The sequence below is a fragment of the Mandrillus leucophaeus genome, unplaced genomic scaffold, assembly GCF_000951045.1.
Source record: "Mandrillus leucophaeus isolate KB7577 unplaced genomic scaffold, Mleu.le_1.0 Scaffold262, whole genome shotgun sequence".
NCBI lineage: Eukaryota > Metazoa > Chordata > Mammalia > Primates > Cercopithecidae > Mandrillus > Mandrillus leucophaeus.
This window is the reverse complement of record NW_012102721.1, coordinates 1,926,294-1,942,123: the sequence shown is the minus strand read 5'-3', so window position 1 is coordinate 1,942,123 and position 15,830 is coordinate 1,926,294. Positions and strand designations below refer to the sequence as shown.

Sequence of the window (15,830 nt, the reverse complement as noted above, 5' to 3'; positions counted from 1 at the left end):
AGTGTGTATTCCCAGCCCTCGCCCCTCCCCTGAACACCAGACCCCTGCATTCAGCTGCCTGCCACATCCCTACTTGGATGTCTACGGCATCTCAAACGCAGCTTATCCAAAATAGCTCTCAATAATTCCCCAAGCCAAGCCTGTCCTCCCACAATCTTAACCCGTCATAGTTGCTGGGAATTCCATCCTCCAGTTGCCCGAGCCTTGTATCCTGCTTGAGTCCTGTTTTTCTCTTCCTCACCTTCAGTCTGTCAGCACTGCCTTCAAAATGCACCCGAATAGATTCACAATTCTACCATTTCTCTCAACCCCCACTGTCACCACCTTGGTCCAGGCCCCCATCATCTGGTGCCTGGATTACTTTACTTGCTTCCTAATTGGTTTCCCTGAGTCTGCCCCTCCCCCACTTGAGCATGACAGCCTTAATGCTATTTCCCGTTCTCTGTTATTTCGTATGGATAAGTTTTTTAAAGGATTATGTAAATTACAATTTCCTTACATAAATTACAATTTCCGTAGTTAAAAGTGCAATAGTTTCAGTATGTATTTTGCACATTGCAACTTTTAAACCGGGTAAACAAGTCTACATAAGCATCATGCTAACAAGCTGACAATGTAAACATGCCCCTTAGCTGTGTTAGGTATAAATATCACAGTGCCCCTGGAACAGAACTATGGCCAGAGCTTTACAAGGGACTGTCCTGAAGAACAAAAGAATCCAGAGCCTTCTTCCCAGTGCAAAGACAGGAATCATGTAGGAGTTTAAGCTCGTCCTTTTTTTATTTTTTAGAGAAGCACCAAAAGAGGCAAACTGAGATGCAGACAAATGATCATCCGTATGCTGATCATTTTAATAGTAAGTACCTGGGTGCTGATATGGCGATCAATGTGACAGGTCCCTGCCCTCAAGGAGCTAAGGTCCTTACATACCTTTACCCTTGCCAATCTCTCTCTCTTTTTTTTCATTTTTTTGAGATACTATCTCACTCTGTCGGCCAGGCTGAAGTGCAGTGGCATCATCTCGGCTCACTTTATCCTCCATCTCCCGGGCTCAAGCAATTCTCCTGCCTCGGCCTCCTGAGTAGCTGGGATTACAGGTGTGCACCACCACACCCAGCTAATTTTTGTATTTTTAGTAGAGATGGGGTTTCACCATGTTGGCCAAGCTGGTCTCAAACTCCTGACCTCAGGTAATCCGCCCGCCTCGGCCTTCCAAAGTGCTGGGATTACAGGCATGAGCCACCACGCCTGGCCCTACCCTTGCTACTCTCTTAAACCCTATCTTTTCTCTTTTGCCATCAGGTAAAACCCCAATTAACCAAAGTAACAGAGTAGGATTGCCACAGTTAGCTGAGGGTCTATAGGAGATTGCATTTCATAAATGACCACTTTACTCAGATTTGATCTCCCACCACACCCTTGTGCTGTCACTTCATAGAGAAACTTGAAGCTGTCACATGGGAATCTCCTCATACTTCAGCTGCCAAAACTGCAAGCCTTACTTGTATCTGTTCCTACCTTCCTTCCTCCTAACCAAAGCCACTCCCTCTCTGTGCTTTGGATCCCATCCCTTTCCACTCGCCAAAAACTACACTGTCAGGTATGCATTCCCTCTCCCATATGATCACCTATTCCATCTCAGCTGGCTCTGCCATGGTTTTGAAGCATGTTGAAGTTTCCCATCACAAAAGAGAAAAAAAGAATCTCCTATGACCCCACATTCCCCTTCAGTTTCCAGTTATTGTCCAATCCCTTATCCCTTTCGACAGGCAAACTTTAAAGAACTGCCTTATTCAATACCTCTATTATTTGTCTCTCACTCCTCAGCCAGCCTGGCTTCCCTCTTCATCTCTGCTAAAACAAAAACCGGGAATGAGACATTTCCAGGCCTCGTCTTGCTCAGTCTCTCAGCAGCATTTGAAACTGCTGCCCCCATTTCACTCTACAAACACTGTCTGCCCTTGGCTTCTGTGACCACCCCTGTCTCTCCTGCTTTTCCTGCTGCCATTCTGGCTCACCCTCCTCTCCCAGGCTCCTTAATATTGGAGATCCTCAAAGCTCGGCCTCTGTTCCCATTTTGTTCTCCATTGCACCCCTTCATCTAGCACAGGGCACAGATTCACACGCACAGCTTTAAGTTCCAGCTGTGTGCTCTTGACTACCACCTTTCTCCAACTTGACCTTTTCTCAGCTAGACTCGTACATTCAGCCAGCTGCGTGACAGTATTTCTCAATATCATTCAGTCTCCTCCAATTCAACATGCACAAGACCAAACAACCCCACTTCCCAACCCCAGCTGGGACCTCTTCCATTGTACCCAGGATTCCTCCTTGACCCTTACCCCACACCCCAACACCCAGTGAATCCCTAAGCCCAGGTGAGGTTTTCTCCTGGGCATCTTTCACATCTCTTCATTGTCATGGATGCCTAAGTCCAAACTACCACCTTCATTCAGCCTGCTGCAGTCCTGTACCAGCTGGTCTCCCCACATCTCTGGCTTTTCTCGATTCTTCACCACCCTGCAGCCAGAGTAACCTCTTCAGAAGGCAGAGCTGATTATGCCATCCCTCCCCACCTCCCTCTTTTGCTTACCGCCAGCTTCCCATTGCCCTTGGATTAATGATCCACATCATAGGCACACCTTCCCAAGGACCTACAGCTGCTCACCCCCGCCTGCTTCTCAAGACTCATCTGAAACCGCTGGCCCTCCTCACTGGGCTTCAGCCACATGGGCCTCCTCCACCCACCAGGCCTTGGCATTCTTTTCTCTCTATCTGCATTGTTTTTCCTTCCTCCCTCTCATCCTCTCTTGCCTAGCTAGTTCCCACTGACCCTTCCTATCTCAACTCAGACATCACTTCTACAGGGATAACTTCCCCGATCGCTGTCAGGATCAGTTTCATCTTCACAGAGTTGTATCTTCTTCCTTGAAGACACTCGGGACAGTCACTATTATGATTAGTTCATTACTGACATAAGTCCCACAAAAACAGAAACATTTGCTGTTTGTGTTCATCATTGTATCTCCACATCCCACATAGTGCCTGACACATAGTAAGCAGGCAAATGGGTGCTGAAAGAATGAATGAAATGAACATTCTAATGTGTAAGAGATACTAAGTGCCGTGTGTTTTAGAACAATTCTATTAAAATAGAATGAAACTCCTAGTAAAAAATAATCAGGCAAACACTGAAAATTAAAAAGAATGTTGTGGCAGGGTAGCTAAAAACGGGTACTTGGGTAAGATCTGTAGCCCTTTACTCAATGTGGTACATTGCATTTGCCACCACTTGGTGGAAGTAGAGAGGCATGGGTTCTTACCCTGAAGGTGACTGGGATGTCAGTCTGCTAGTGAATTCAAACATTTGTTCTAAAATATATAAAGTTGTTAAATTACCAAAACCTGCATAGCATAGCTAGTCTGTAACCATCCAGACTTTAAACGTGGCACATTTTCATGTTATCAAATAAACTTGAAATTTCTGATATATATAGGTATATTTCATTTATGAAATTTAGTGCTAGATGTCACTGAGAAATCAGCCAATTTCTTGCCTTAGACATTTGAGGCCTACTAGCTAGTTGTATTGGCAGAACTGGGAACATACCTTTTTTCTTCCAGAGTATACTACCTCTCAATCAGTGTTTTGTTCGTCGATTTTTTCGGTTTTGAAACTGGGTCCCACTCTGTCCCTCAGGCTGGAATGTGGTTGTGCGATCACAGCTCACTCCATCACTGCAGCCTTGACTTCCTGGGCTCAGCCTCCTGAGTAGCTGAGACTGTCACACTGGCTAATTCTTTTTTTAGGAATGGGGTCTCACCATGTTGCCCAGGCTGGTCTCAAACTCCTGGGCCCAAGTGATCCACCTGCCTCAGCCTCCCAAAGTACTGGGATTACAGGTGTGAGCCACCACACCAGGCCAATCAGTGTTAAGAATCATAACCTCCCTTTGTCAATGTTTAGAGTGACTTGCATAATTTCTGAAGCAAAAAATTGGGACACATAATCTTAAAAGATAAAGTGTTTGAAATAATGTTCTTGAAAACCATAAGATATTGATTATCCTAGCTATATAATACCACATTTATAAGCCTAGGGAAGAGCTTTTCTATTCATTTAATATTTTTGTCAAAGAGTTTAGAGTTCAGGCTTTTCATTCAGTAAGAAGACCTGAACTTGGGTCTGGCTGATGTTTTTTCTATCCAGACAGGCTGTGCTTGTGGCAGGAAGGCCACAGAAATGGTGCTGTCATCTTCACAAGTGCCCATGGTCACTAGTGAATGTCACCTGTCCCACCCTAGTGACATGAACCTTGATTACCTGTTCAAGCACGGATCTGCCAGGTTTCTCCACAGCCACCTGTTTTCCCTTTGCATTCGATTCGTACTTTGGAAAGAGATACTCTGACATGGTAAATCCCACTTTGTTTTGTGTTTTTAAGACAGGGTCTCACTCTTGTCCAGGCTAGAGTGCAGTGCTGGCATGATCACAACTCACTGCAGCCTCAACCTCCCAAGTAGCTGAGACCATGGGTGTGCGCCACCATACCCAGCTAATTTGGCTTTCTTTATAGAGATAGCATCTCCCTATGTTGCCCAGGCTGATGTATCCTCCTTATTGGTATTGATGCTCAAATTCCCCTATCTTTGACTAATGGGAACTTCTTAAAGCTGGTTCCTGTGCCCTTTTGATACACACCAGCCTTTCTTCTCTTTGCCTGCCTCAGGCTTAGGATCATCCGTTTCTCCAAGGAACCCTGATTCATTATAGCAGAGAATGGTATTTGGTGGAGAATGGTACACACTGTACTCATTGTTTCTGGGGTGTCATTGATTCTAGGCCCTCTCAGAGAGCAGAGTTAGGGGAAAAATACACACACACACACATAGACATACATATGCATACACATACACATACATTTATAGATACATGTGCACATAGATCTGTAACTGTATATACCTCCTTGTGTGTGTATGTGTGTGTGTATTTGAACCTAGCGTTTCGCATTCTAATCCAACATTTCAGGGTTCTTTCCAGCCTTTCCTCTTTCAGACAGTAAGAAATTTGACCCCATGATTCTAAATATATTATGTCCTCAGTTAACTTGTTAGCTCTAATTAATTTCCTAATTTTGCCAGCTACCTGACGCCTCTTTGTCACTCCTTCCCCTTACAACTACTTCACTCTGCTTTCTCAGCCTTCAGCCATGCTTCCGCCACTGCCTCTACAGGAAAGCCACCTCCTTTTTGAAAAAAAATTTGCACGGAGTGCTTATAAGAGGGTCTGCTGTTTTCTCCAGCTCATTTTTCCAAAGCAAACAATCCCACCCGCTCTCTCAGGTTGGTCATCTTTTTCCTAGATATAGTCCAAGGCAAGGTAAAGCAAGCTGGTTTCTGGAACCATTAAGATATTTCCCCAAAACATTTGAACTCACCAACTCACCATCTCCTCTGACTTCTTGAAATTTGTAACAGTGCATTTCATTTGCATGTAATAGCCTGCTTTTAGTCTCATTTTAATTTGTGATGTTTTTCAAAGTATCTGTGTTAGTTCTGTATTGCTGCTACAACAAATTACCACAAACTCAGTGGCTTAAATTTATTTTCTTACAGCTCTGGAGGTCAGAAGTCTGAAATGAGTCTTAAGGGGCTAAAGTTAGGATGTCAGCAGGACTGATTCCTTCTAGAGGATCCAAGAGAGGATCCATTCCCTTCCCTTTTCTAACTTCTAGAAAAGCCTGTATTCTGTGGTATATGACCCCTTCTTTCATCTTGAAAGCCAGCAGCATAGCATCTTCTCCCTCTGACGCTGCTTCTCTCATAACAGAGCCTTCTCACTCTGACCCTCCTGTGTCCTTCTTAGACAGGCCCATGTGATTACATTAGGTCCCCATGGATAATCTGGGATAATTCAGGATAATCTTCCCACCTCAAGACCTGAAATTGATCACATCTGCAAAGTCCCTTTTGCCATATATAGTAACACACACAGGTTCTAGGGATTAGGACATGGACATCCTTAGGGGACCATTATTCAGCCTACCACTGTACCAAAGGAAAGTCTTAAATCTTAAAAATGAGAATTTAACTGTTTTTTATGGAAGGTAATGAGCAACATGTAGACATTGATTGGAAAATGAACATATCTTGGAGAGCTTTACATACCTACACATACAGAGATATGCTTTATTTTTTATATTAGGCATTATCAGTATTATTATTCATCACAGTTATAATAACAATATGTTTTATCTAATTCTTTAATTTTTGCCATTCTGGTAGATGAAAAATGGAATCTAGTTGTTTTAATTTGCATTTCATTATGAGTAAGCTTGAACATCTTTTTATGTAACTCTTGGTTTTCTGTGTTTCTGTAATGTGCTTATTCTGTAATGTGTTCATATCTTTTGCCCATTTTACTAATGGATTATTTTAAGAGGTCTCTGTAAATTAAGGAAATTAGGTCTTTGTCATATGTGTTGAAAATCTTTTTTCCAGTTTGTAAGATGCCTTTGCACTTTATTATTTTTTTAATTATAAGGAAGTTTTTAAATTTTTATGCAGTTATTTTTATCAGTTGTTTCCTTTATGGTTCAGGGCTTTATGTTTTTCCACACTCTATGTTTTCTTTTAATAATTTTTTAAACATTTATATTTTGAATCCATCTAACCGTCATTTTAGTGTAAGAAATGCAATAAGAATGTGTTTTTGTTTTGATTTCCGGGTAGATTCTGGCCTACCTCTCATCATTTACTGAAGTGCACTTTCTCTACCTTTATCTTACACTAGGCTGCCATATGTATTTGTTTGTGTTTCTGTTTCTGAACTCTTTATTCCAGTATATTGTTCTGTCAAAGCATTAGTATCAGGCTATTTTAGTGACTATAGCTTTATATCTCAGTGTCTGATCAAAGTAGTCCCTTCTCATCATTTTTGTTCATATTTCTTTGTATTCTTTCATATTTATTTCTCTATATGAATTTTGTATCATTTGGTCAAATTTCACAAAATTACTCAGCATTTCACTGAGAATGCATTGATCATGTAGATTAAATTAGGGAGAATTTACAGCTTTATAATGTGTCCTTTTGATATAAGAACAAAATATGTCTTTCACTTAAATATTTTATTTCAGTAGTTTTAAAGTTTCCTTCATATTATTCATAATATACTTAGATGTTTTAAATATTTGGACTGATATAGTAAGTGGGATATTTTTCATCTATTTCCTAAGTCATTTTATTTTGCATATAGAAAAGATTATTTTTAGGGCCAGGCACACCTATAATTCCAGCACTTTGGGAGGCCAAAATGGGCAGATTTCTTGAGCCCAGGAGTTTGAGACTAGGGCCTGGGCAACATGGCAAAATCCCATCTCTACAAAAAATTAGCCAGGCATAGTGGCATGTGCCTATAATCCCAGTACCTGGGAGACTGAGGTGGGAGGATCACCTGAACCCAGGAGGTTGAGGCTGCAGTGAGCTGTGATCGCGCTACTCCAGTCTGGGCAATGGAATGAGACCCTGTCTCAAAAAAAAGATTAATTTTATAGCCATGTTGTAACCTATAGTGTCAATTTAATTCTCTTGATAGTGTTTTATAAGTACATAATCATTTCATTTCCACATAATAACTTGCCTCTTCTTTTCCAATATTTAGACCTAGTACCTCCAGAACAATATTAATGAACAAAGTGACAGTAGGCATTTCTTATCTTAATTCTTACATCAGTGTAAATTAATGTCACCATTAAAGTTTAAAGCTGTTTTTTTTGTTTGAGATAGGTATTTATCACATTGGGAAAGCTTTCATTTAGAGCTTTTCAGATTGGGTTAGCAGTAATGAGAAGTTTTATCAGGAGTCATGGAATGAAAAGAGGAATTAAAGAAGCACAGAGGCATCCTGAACATTAATTTATGTGATCAATATTTATTGGACACCTAATATTCTCAGGAACTCCTCTAGGCACTGAGGATATAGCAGTAGACAAAGGAGCCAGAATGCATGCCACTGGGAAGCATACAGTTAGTGGGGAAGTATTTTACTTAGCTACAAACAGGCTAAGTAAAATAGGTGTTATAAAATAAATTTTAAAAAGTAAAATAGATAATATGTGCTAAAGAGAAAAAATGAAATGGGGAAGGCAATAGGAAATGAGAGTGGATAAGAAAAGAAGGAAAATTTGCATGTTAAGTAAGTTTTTTTTTCCCAAGAGGCAGGACTGGTTAAGAATATAATTGCCGGCCAGGCTCTGTAGCCCAGATCACGCCTATAATCCCAGCACTTTGGAAGGCCAAGGCAGGTGGATCACTTGAGTCTTGGAGTTCTAGACCAGCCTGGGCAACATAATAAAATCCCGTATCTGCAAAAATACAAAAATTAGTTGGGCATGGTGACACATGCCTGTAGTCCCAGCTACTTGGAAAGCTGAGGCAGGAGGATCACCTCAGCCCAGGAGGTTGAGACTGCAGTGAGCTGAGCTGAGATGACACCACTGCACTCCAGCCTGGATGACAGAGACTCCATCTCAAAAAACATGTATATAATTACCTACCCATAGAATAATTTCGGCCAGAAACACAGATGTAATCATTTGAATTAAATTATCCTTATGAATTAATTATAACTTCACTATGGAATTTTTTTCATTATATGTGTGTAACAAAATAAATATTTACTTTTAAGAATTAGGATTTTCTAGTTGTATTATTAACCAAGAATCTGATAATTCATGAAAGTGTGGAACCAGAATACATTTTAGTATATAATACTAAATCAGTCACTATCTGTGCTTCTAAAGTACAATCCAGTGCTTACAAGTAGTTACCAAGAGGGTCGTCTTTTTGTTATTTTTATTGTTGACAGGAAAGAAACACATAATTCAAAAACTTTAATTATTTACGTTCAACTCTGTACTGGAAAGAGCAGGCAAGTGAGCCACAAGATCTTTTGTTCTGTCAAAAACTTGAAAAGGCACTGCTGTGTATGGCTCCTTCAAATCTTATTTCAACATCACTGTTTAATAATCACATCCAAGAACTTCCCAATCAATTGCCAACAGGTGATTCACTTTCATAGAGAAAAAGCCGCCTATGGCTGGGTACAGTGGCTCACACCTGTAATCCCAGCACTTTGGGAGGCCAAAGTGGGTGGATCACTTGAGGTCAGGAGTTTGAGACCAACCTGGCCAACATGGTGAAACCCTGTCTGTACCAAAAATACAAAAAAATTAGCCAGGCATGGTGGCAGGCGCCTGTAATCCCAGCTACTCAGGAGGCTGAGGCAGGAGAATTGCTTGAACCTGGGAGGCGGAGGTTGCAGTAAGCTGAGACCACACCAATCTATAACACAAGGGAATATATATATATATAAACTGCTTCAAAATCTTATTTTATAAATGTTTATTTGTGAGATTGTAACATTTTCCTTTTGTAATATCATTTTAGGTTTTTTAAAATATATTCTTTCTTTAAAAAGAGACCAAAACCTGTCAAAAAATACTACCGTGGAAAGCTCATAAATACTACAGTGTGAAGAACCCTGTGCTTATCTTCAGTTAATCGTCAGACATCTTAGGGAAGTTTGATAAAGAACACCAGGTATGCAGTAACCCCTTTCAAACATTTTAGCGTGTTTTATTTTCCATCTGCCTTGTTGCAAAAGCAGGAGTAAAGACACCTGACTGTTGTATTCAGAATGATTCAGACGTATACCTTGATCTTCAGCATTCTTATTTCTAATTCACTAATTAGATAAGCACAATATAGAAGTTCACTGTTCTTATAAGCAGCCATCCCTTTTACCATAGTGCATTCCAGGAAAATGTAACCTCAACCAGATCAGATTTTTTTCCATTAGAACAGTGTTTATAATTACTCATTGTGTTCCTGAGTCATAACAGCAAAGAAACAACTATAAACTCTATAATGATAGAGACATAATAAAATTATGCTTCATGTGCAGTAAAATAGGCACCATTATACTGTAAACTGTTCAAAATATAAATGCTGCCAAACTAAATCTGAACTATACTGTAAATTTGATACAACAAAAACTAGTATAACTATAGTAGGTATTATATAATTACTAACTTTGCCTATTTTAAGATCCTTTAAGGCAAAAGTTTACCTTCTTCATCACCCCAGTCCTTGGAAGACACTAAATAGATGTTCTTTCACTGAACATATTAATTAATTAAGAACATCAGTGGCCGGACATGGTGTGTCATGTCTGTAATCCTAGCACTTTGAGAGGCTGATGTGGGAAGATTGCTTGAGCCCAGGAGTTCAAGACCAGCCTGGGCAACATAGTTGCCCAGCTACTTGCCAGGCCAAGGTGGGAGGACTGCCTGAGCCTGGGAGGTCAAGCCTGCAGTAAGCTGTGATCACCCCACTGCACTTCAGTCTAGGCAACAGAGCAAGACCCTGTCTCAAAAGAAAGAACATTAGGTGGTTGGTTTAAGGCCTGGATTTTTCAAAAATGCACCACATAATCAGAAATTTGTATGTGGAAACTACATTTTGTACTGATAACAGTAGAGAAATGTAGTGTATGTATATTAATATGAAGATTTCTGAAACAGTTTAATCAACTTAAAAGTTATAGGCCTGATACTAGTCATCAGTCAGTTTTTAACAGGTCAGTGAGAAAACTGATATTTAACAGACTGAATATATGATCCCACTTAACCTGCATTCAGGGCACATTCATTGCCGACTATTGTAACAGCCAAGAATCAAACTTGATTTTACTTTTGTTTACACTGCTGATCGTATCTCTCAGACTCCATTCCATGAAAAAGAATAGAACTCACACAGTGCCAGGTGAACCCAAACATACCCGTATTCAGGTCATATAGGTAGAAACTTTAGGATGATTGTGGAATCCTGGGAATTCCAGAATGCTAGAAATATCCAGTCTCTTTGGCAGGTATAGTTTATGTACAAGCAATTCTTTTGGAAATTTACCTGCCCTGCCAGGGCAGGAGAATTGCTTGAACCCAGAAGTTCAAGACGAGCCTGGGCAATGTGGCGAAACTCCATCTCTACAAAAAATACAAAACTTAGCCGGCATGGTAGTGAACACCTGTAGTCCCAGCTACTCCAGAGGCTGAGGTGGGAGGATCACCTGAGCCCAAGAAGTTGAGGCTGCCGTGAGCTGTGATCACACCACTACACTGCACTCTAGCCTGGGCAACAGAGTGAAACCCTGCCTCAAAAAGAAAAAAACAAAAAAAAAACCATCTCTCTCTATATATATTTTATATATATGATGTGTATATATACACATATATATACATGTGTATAAACACATGTATATATGTGTGTATCTGTATATATATGAAATACTTAGGCATAAATCTAACAAAAGTTGTAAAAAAGTTCTGCACTGAAAACAGCAGAGCACTGCTGAAATTAAAGAAGACCTAATAAATGGGAGGCATACCTTATTCCTGGGTTAGAATTCTCCATTTTGACAAAGTGTCAGTTCTCCCTAAATTTATATGTAGATTCAACACAGTTCCAGTCTCAATCCTATTAGGCATTTTTTTTTTTTTTAAGGAATTGACAAACTAACTCTAAAATTTACAGAGAAATTCAAAGGAACTAAAATAGCCAAAACAACTTTGGAATGAAACAACAGAGATGGCAAACTAATACTACCTGATTTCAAGATTAGTTATAAAGCTACAGTAACCCTGTAATCGCAGCACTTTGGGAGGCCAAGGTGGGCAGATTGCTTGAGCTGAGGAGTTCAGGACTAGCCTGGGCAACATGGTGAAACTCTGTCTCTGCAGAAAAAAAAAAAAAAAAAAAGCTGGGTGTGGTGGCACGAACCTGTAGTCCAGCTATGCGGGAGGCTGAGTTGGAGGTTGCAGTGAGCCAAGATCATGCCACTGCACTCCAGCCTGGGCAACAGAAGGAGACCCTGTCTCAAAAAAAAAAAAAAAAAAAAAGCTACAGTAACCAAAACAATGTGATATTGGTATAAAGATAGAGAAACAGGTCACTAGAACAGTATAGAGAGCACAGAAATAGATCAACATATGGATATCTGGGTTTTTACAGAGATGCAAAGGCAATTGAGTGGGAAAAGGAGAGTCTTTCCAGCAAATGGTGCTGGAGCAATTGGATGTCCAAGTACCAAAAAATGAATTTTGACCCATAATGAGTAACTCAAAATGGATTATAGACTTAAAGTAAAACTTCTAGAAGAAAGCAAGGAGGATATCTTTGTGACCTCAGGTCATGCAACAATTTCTTAGATATAACACCAAAAGGATCATACTTTTTTTTTTTTGAAACAGTTTCTCCTTACCCAGGCTGGAGTGCAATGGCGCAATCTCAGCTCACTGCAATGTCCACCTCCCGGGTTCAAGCAATTCTCCTGCCTCAGCCTCCCGAGTAGCTGGGATTACAGGCACCCGCCACCACGCCCAGCTAATTTTCGTATTTTTTAGTAGAGACGGAGTTTCACCATGTTGGCCAGGCTGGTCACGAACTCCTGACCTCAGGCAATCCGCCCGCCTTCGCCTCCCAAAGTGCTGGGATTACAGGCATGAGCCACCGCGCCCAGCCAGGATCATTCTTAAAAGAACAAATTGATAATTGGGCTTCACCAAAATTTTTAAAAAACATTTTTAAGAGAATGACAAATCACAGATGAGGAGAAAATGTTTGCAAAGCATGTATCTGATAAAGGACTTATATCCAGAATATTCACAGCAGTTTTACTTTTAATAGCCCAAAACTGGAAATAGCTGAAATGTCTGTGAACAGATGAATAAACAAATTATGGTTTATACATGCAATTGGAAACTACTCAGCAACTTAAAAAAAACAAACGAACTATCGATATTGATGCACGTAGTAACATGGATGAATCTCATAATAATGCTAAGTGAAAGAAGCAAACCAAATAAAAATACATACTGGATTATTCCATTTATATAAAACTCTACCAAATGCAAAATAGTTGATAGTGACAAAAAAACAGTGTTTGCCTGGGTTGGGAGTGAGGCGCAGGGAAGGATGAGAGGAATTACAATGGGATGCTGGGAGGCTTTGGGAGATTATGTGGATGTGTTCACTGTCTTGATTGTGGTGATAGTTTCATGGAGATACACATTTCTAATCTTATCAAATGGTACTCTTATTAATTTTCTTTGAAACCTCAGTAAAAGAGGGTTAAAAATAAAGAATTGTAGGCCGGGCACGGTGGCCTGTAATCCCAGCACTTTGGGAGGCCAAGGCGGGCGGATCACGAGGTCAGGAGATCAAGACCATCCTGGCTAACACAGTGAAACCCAGTCTCTACTAAAAATACCAAAAAAAAAATCAGGCGTGGTGGCAGGCACCTGTAGTCCCAGCTACTTGGGAAGCTGAGGCAGGAGAATCGCTTGAACCGGGAGGTGGAGGTTGCAGTGAACCAAGATCGCGCCACTGCACTCCAGCCTGGGCGACAGAGCGAGACTCCATCTCAAAAAAAAAATTGTATCCCAAAGGCTTAGGAATCAGTTGTGTTAAATATATATGCTCAGTAAGCCAAATAAATTGACATATTTGATACATTTTTTTAAATCTTCATTTTAAAATGTTAGTGAATCAGGTACAAAATTCATATACATGTTGATATCAGCTGATCCCAGTTTTTCTTATGACCTCTTTTTGTCAAAGACTATGCCATTAATATTAAGAACAATTGTCTATTTGTTGTAGCAAAAAGCATACTGAGTTTACCTAAAAGCTGATTTTAGTGACACTGACATTAATAAGCAGTGATAAAACACTGGGTCAGTCAGTCTATACACTGATCTTACCAAGTTGTAAATACATTCTTTCAAAAGAATATAGCATCTAAATATACTCTACAAAGCATTTATGACAACTTTTAAATTTAGTAAGCTCCCAAAAATTCAGTGTCTTAGGATATGGATTGAAATTATGATTTTTGATTTTCAGATATTTTTGCCTGTTTAATTATAAGACAAATCGGTGAACATAGCAATTAATCTGAAGTTGCTTATAGCTTTTTTTACATGAGACAGATTAGGTTATAGTAGTGATCAGTAGCAGAATTGATCGCTGCCTCCTACTGTGTGTTTTAGAAATTTGACAAAAGCAAGTTGACAGTACATCCACTAGAAAATTCATGGCACGCCGGGCGTGCTGGCTCACGCCTGTAATCCCAGGACTTTGGGAGGCCGAGGCAGGCGGAGCACAAGGTCAAGAAATCAAGACCATCCTGGCCAACATGGTGAAACCCTGTCTCTATTAAAAATACAAAAATTAGCTGGGTGTGGTGGTGCGCACCTGTAGTCCCAGCTACTTGGGAGGCTGAGGCTGGAGAATCGCTTGAACCGGGGAGGCAGAGGTTGCAGTGAACCAAGATCATGCCACTGCACTCCAGCCTGTCGTCAGAGCGAGATTCCATCTCAAAAAATAAAATAAAATAAATAAAATTGGTAGCAGTCATTTTCTACTCATCCATTCCACCAAAATAATAATAATAATAATTGTCTTTGTAGTAAGACTACCCTTTACCCATCCTGAGGAAACTAGATCCCTAACGTTAGGCTAGGCAAATTATTGAGCAGGAAAGATTGTGGATAATTTTGCTAATAAGGGATCTTCTCACTGACATATTGAAAGATTTTTGATTTTTCAAGCATTTTTAAGAAGCTACAATTACTCCTAGCTATAAAGATCCTGCAAAATACAGAAGTCCGCTGGAGCCAGTAGGTAATGGAACGACTCAGCATCCACAGAGGCTTATGACTCGCACATCCATGTGGGGAGGGCGGTAACCCCTTCCAATCCACCACCTTTCTCACAGCTAAGTCTAGAAAGCCCTCATTAGGGGACATTTTAACCTGGTAGAATTGTTTTAGGAGCGAAGTTGTTTATAGTCTTGTTTATTCTTATGTGACTCTACAGGATTTCCATTTAAGAAAAAATTTTTTTTTACCTGTTACATCAATTTTTATTACACTAAGAGACTAAGATGGCTAGTCTTCTGCTTTATCAACGTGGGATAATCGAAGCTCACTTTAGTCTTCTGTGAGAGGCTTGCATTTTTTAAAGAAAAAAGGATAAGTCAGGAGAGGGACAATTGCAAATGTCGTTTTTCAGGGATTCTCATTGGTTTACAGAAATAACAGTGATTGGCGATTAGATTGCTGTTTGAACCACAGGGTATGAGCTGTGGTGTCCAGCATATGGCATTGTTAGGTTAATTTATAGCCATTGGTGGTGTCAGTCAGAGCCCAGGGAGCAAGCAGCTTAGAAATGATTACTTAACTCAGCTGGGGGGATAGGGGGACATGACTGCTGTCTCATTCCAATGCCTCTTTGGGCCTGATCATTTAAAGGGGGCTGCATTCCTCAGATAAGCTTCTTTTCTTTCTCAACCCTAGGGGATTGGTGGTGTCACTCACATTTTACAGATGGACAAGAGCACTTAAGTGACAGGCAGACCCAAGTTCAAACCCAAACCTGTCTGCCTTCAAATTGTCCATCACCTTCTACTCCGTCACACTCCCTCCCACGACTGTAGCTTGACAATTTGTGAATGTAACATGAAAAACACTCTTGAATTAAGCCTTTATTCAAAATTGCCTGCATAAGACCACTTGTTGAAGGAGTGTTCTAAAGGAAGAAGGAGGGAATTTTTATAGAGCTTTAGCAGGAGAAGTCAGCTGAAGTCTAGCTTGAGTCAGAAACAACTGGCCAAAAAAAAAAAAAAAAAAACAAAAAAAAACAAATTATTCTTGCCAATTAGCAACCATTGTTTGAGCCATTTGGATTTATCAAGATAGGTGAGGAAG

At 40.2% G+C, this 15,830-nt stretch overlaps 1 protein-coding gene across 1 annotated transcript in view; it reads left to right on the top strand.

Annotated features, from left to right (window-relative positions):
- Window positions 1-15,830, top strand: part of LCA5L (Leber congenital amaurosis 5-like) — a 49,477-nt gene that overhangs the window by 773 nt on the left and 32,874 nt on the right. The window contains exon 2 of the mRNA XM_011984168.1: window positions 9,451-9,603. The gene's annotated coding sequence lies outside the window, so the exon portion shown is untranslated. The remainder of the gene's footprint in view (window positions 1-9,450; window positions 9,604-15,830) is intronic.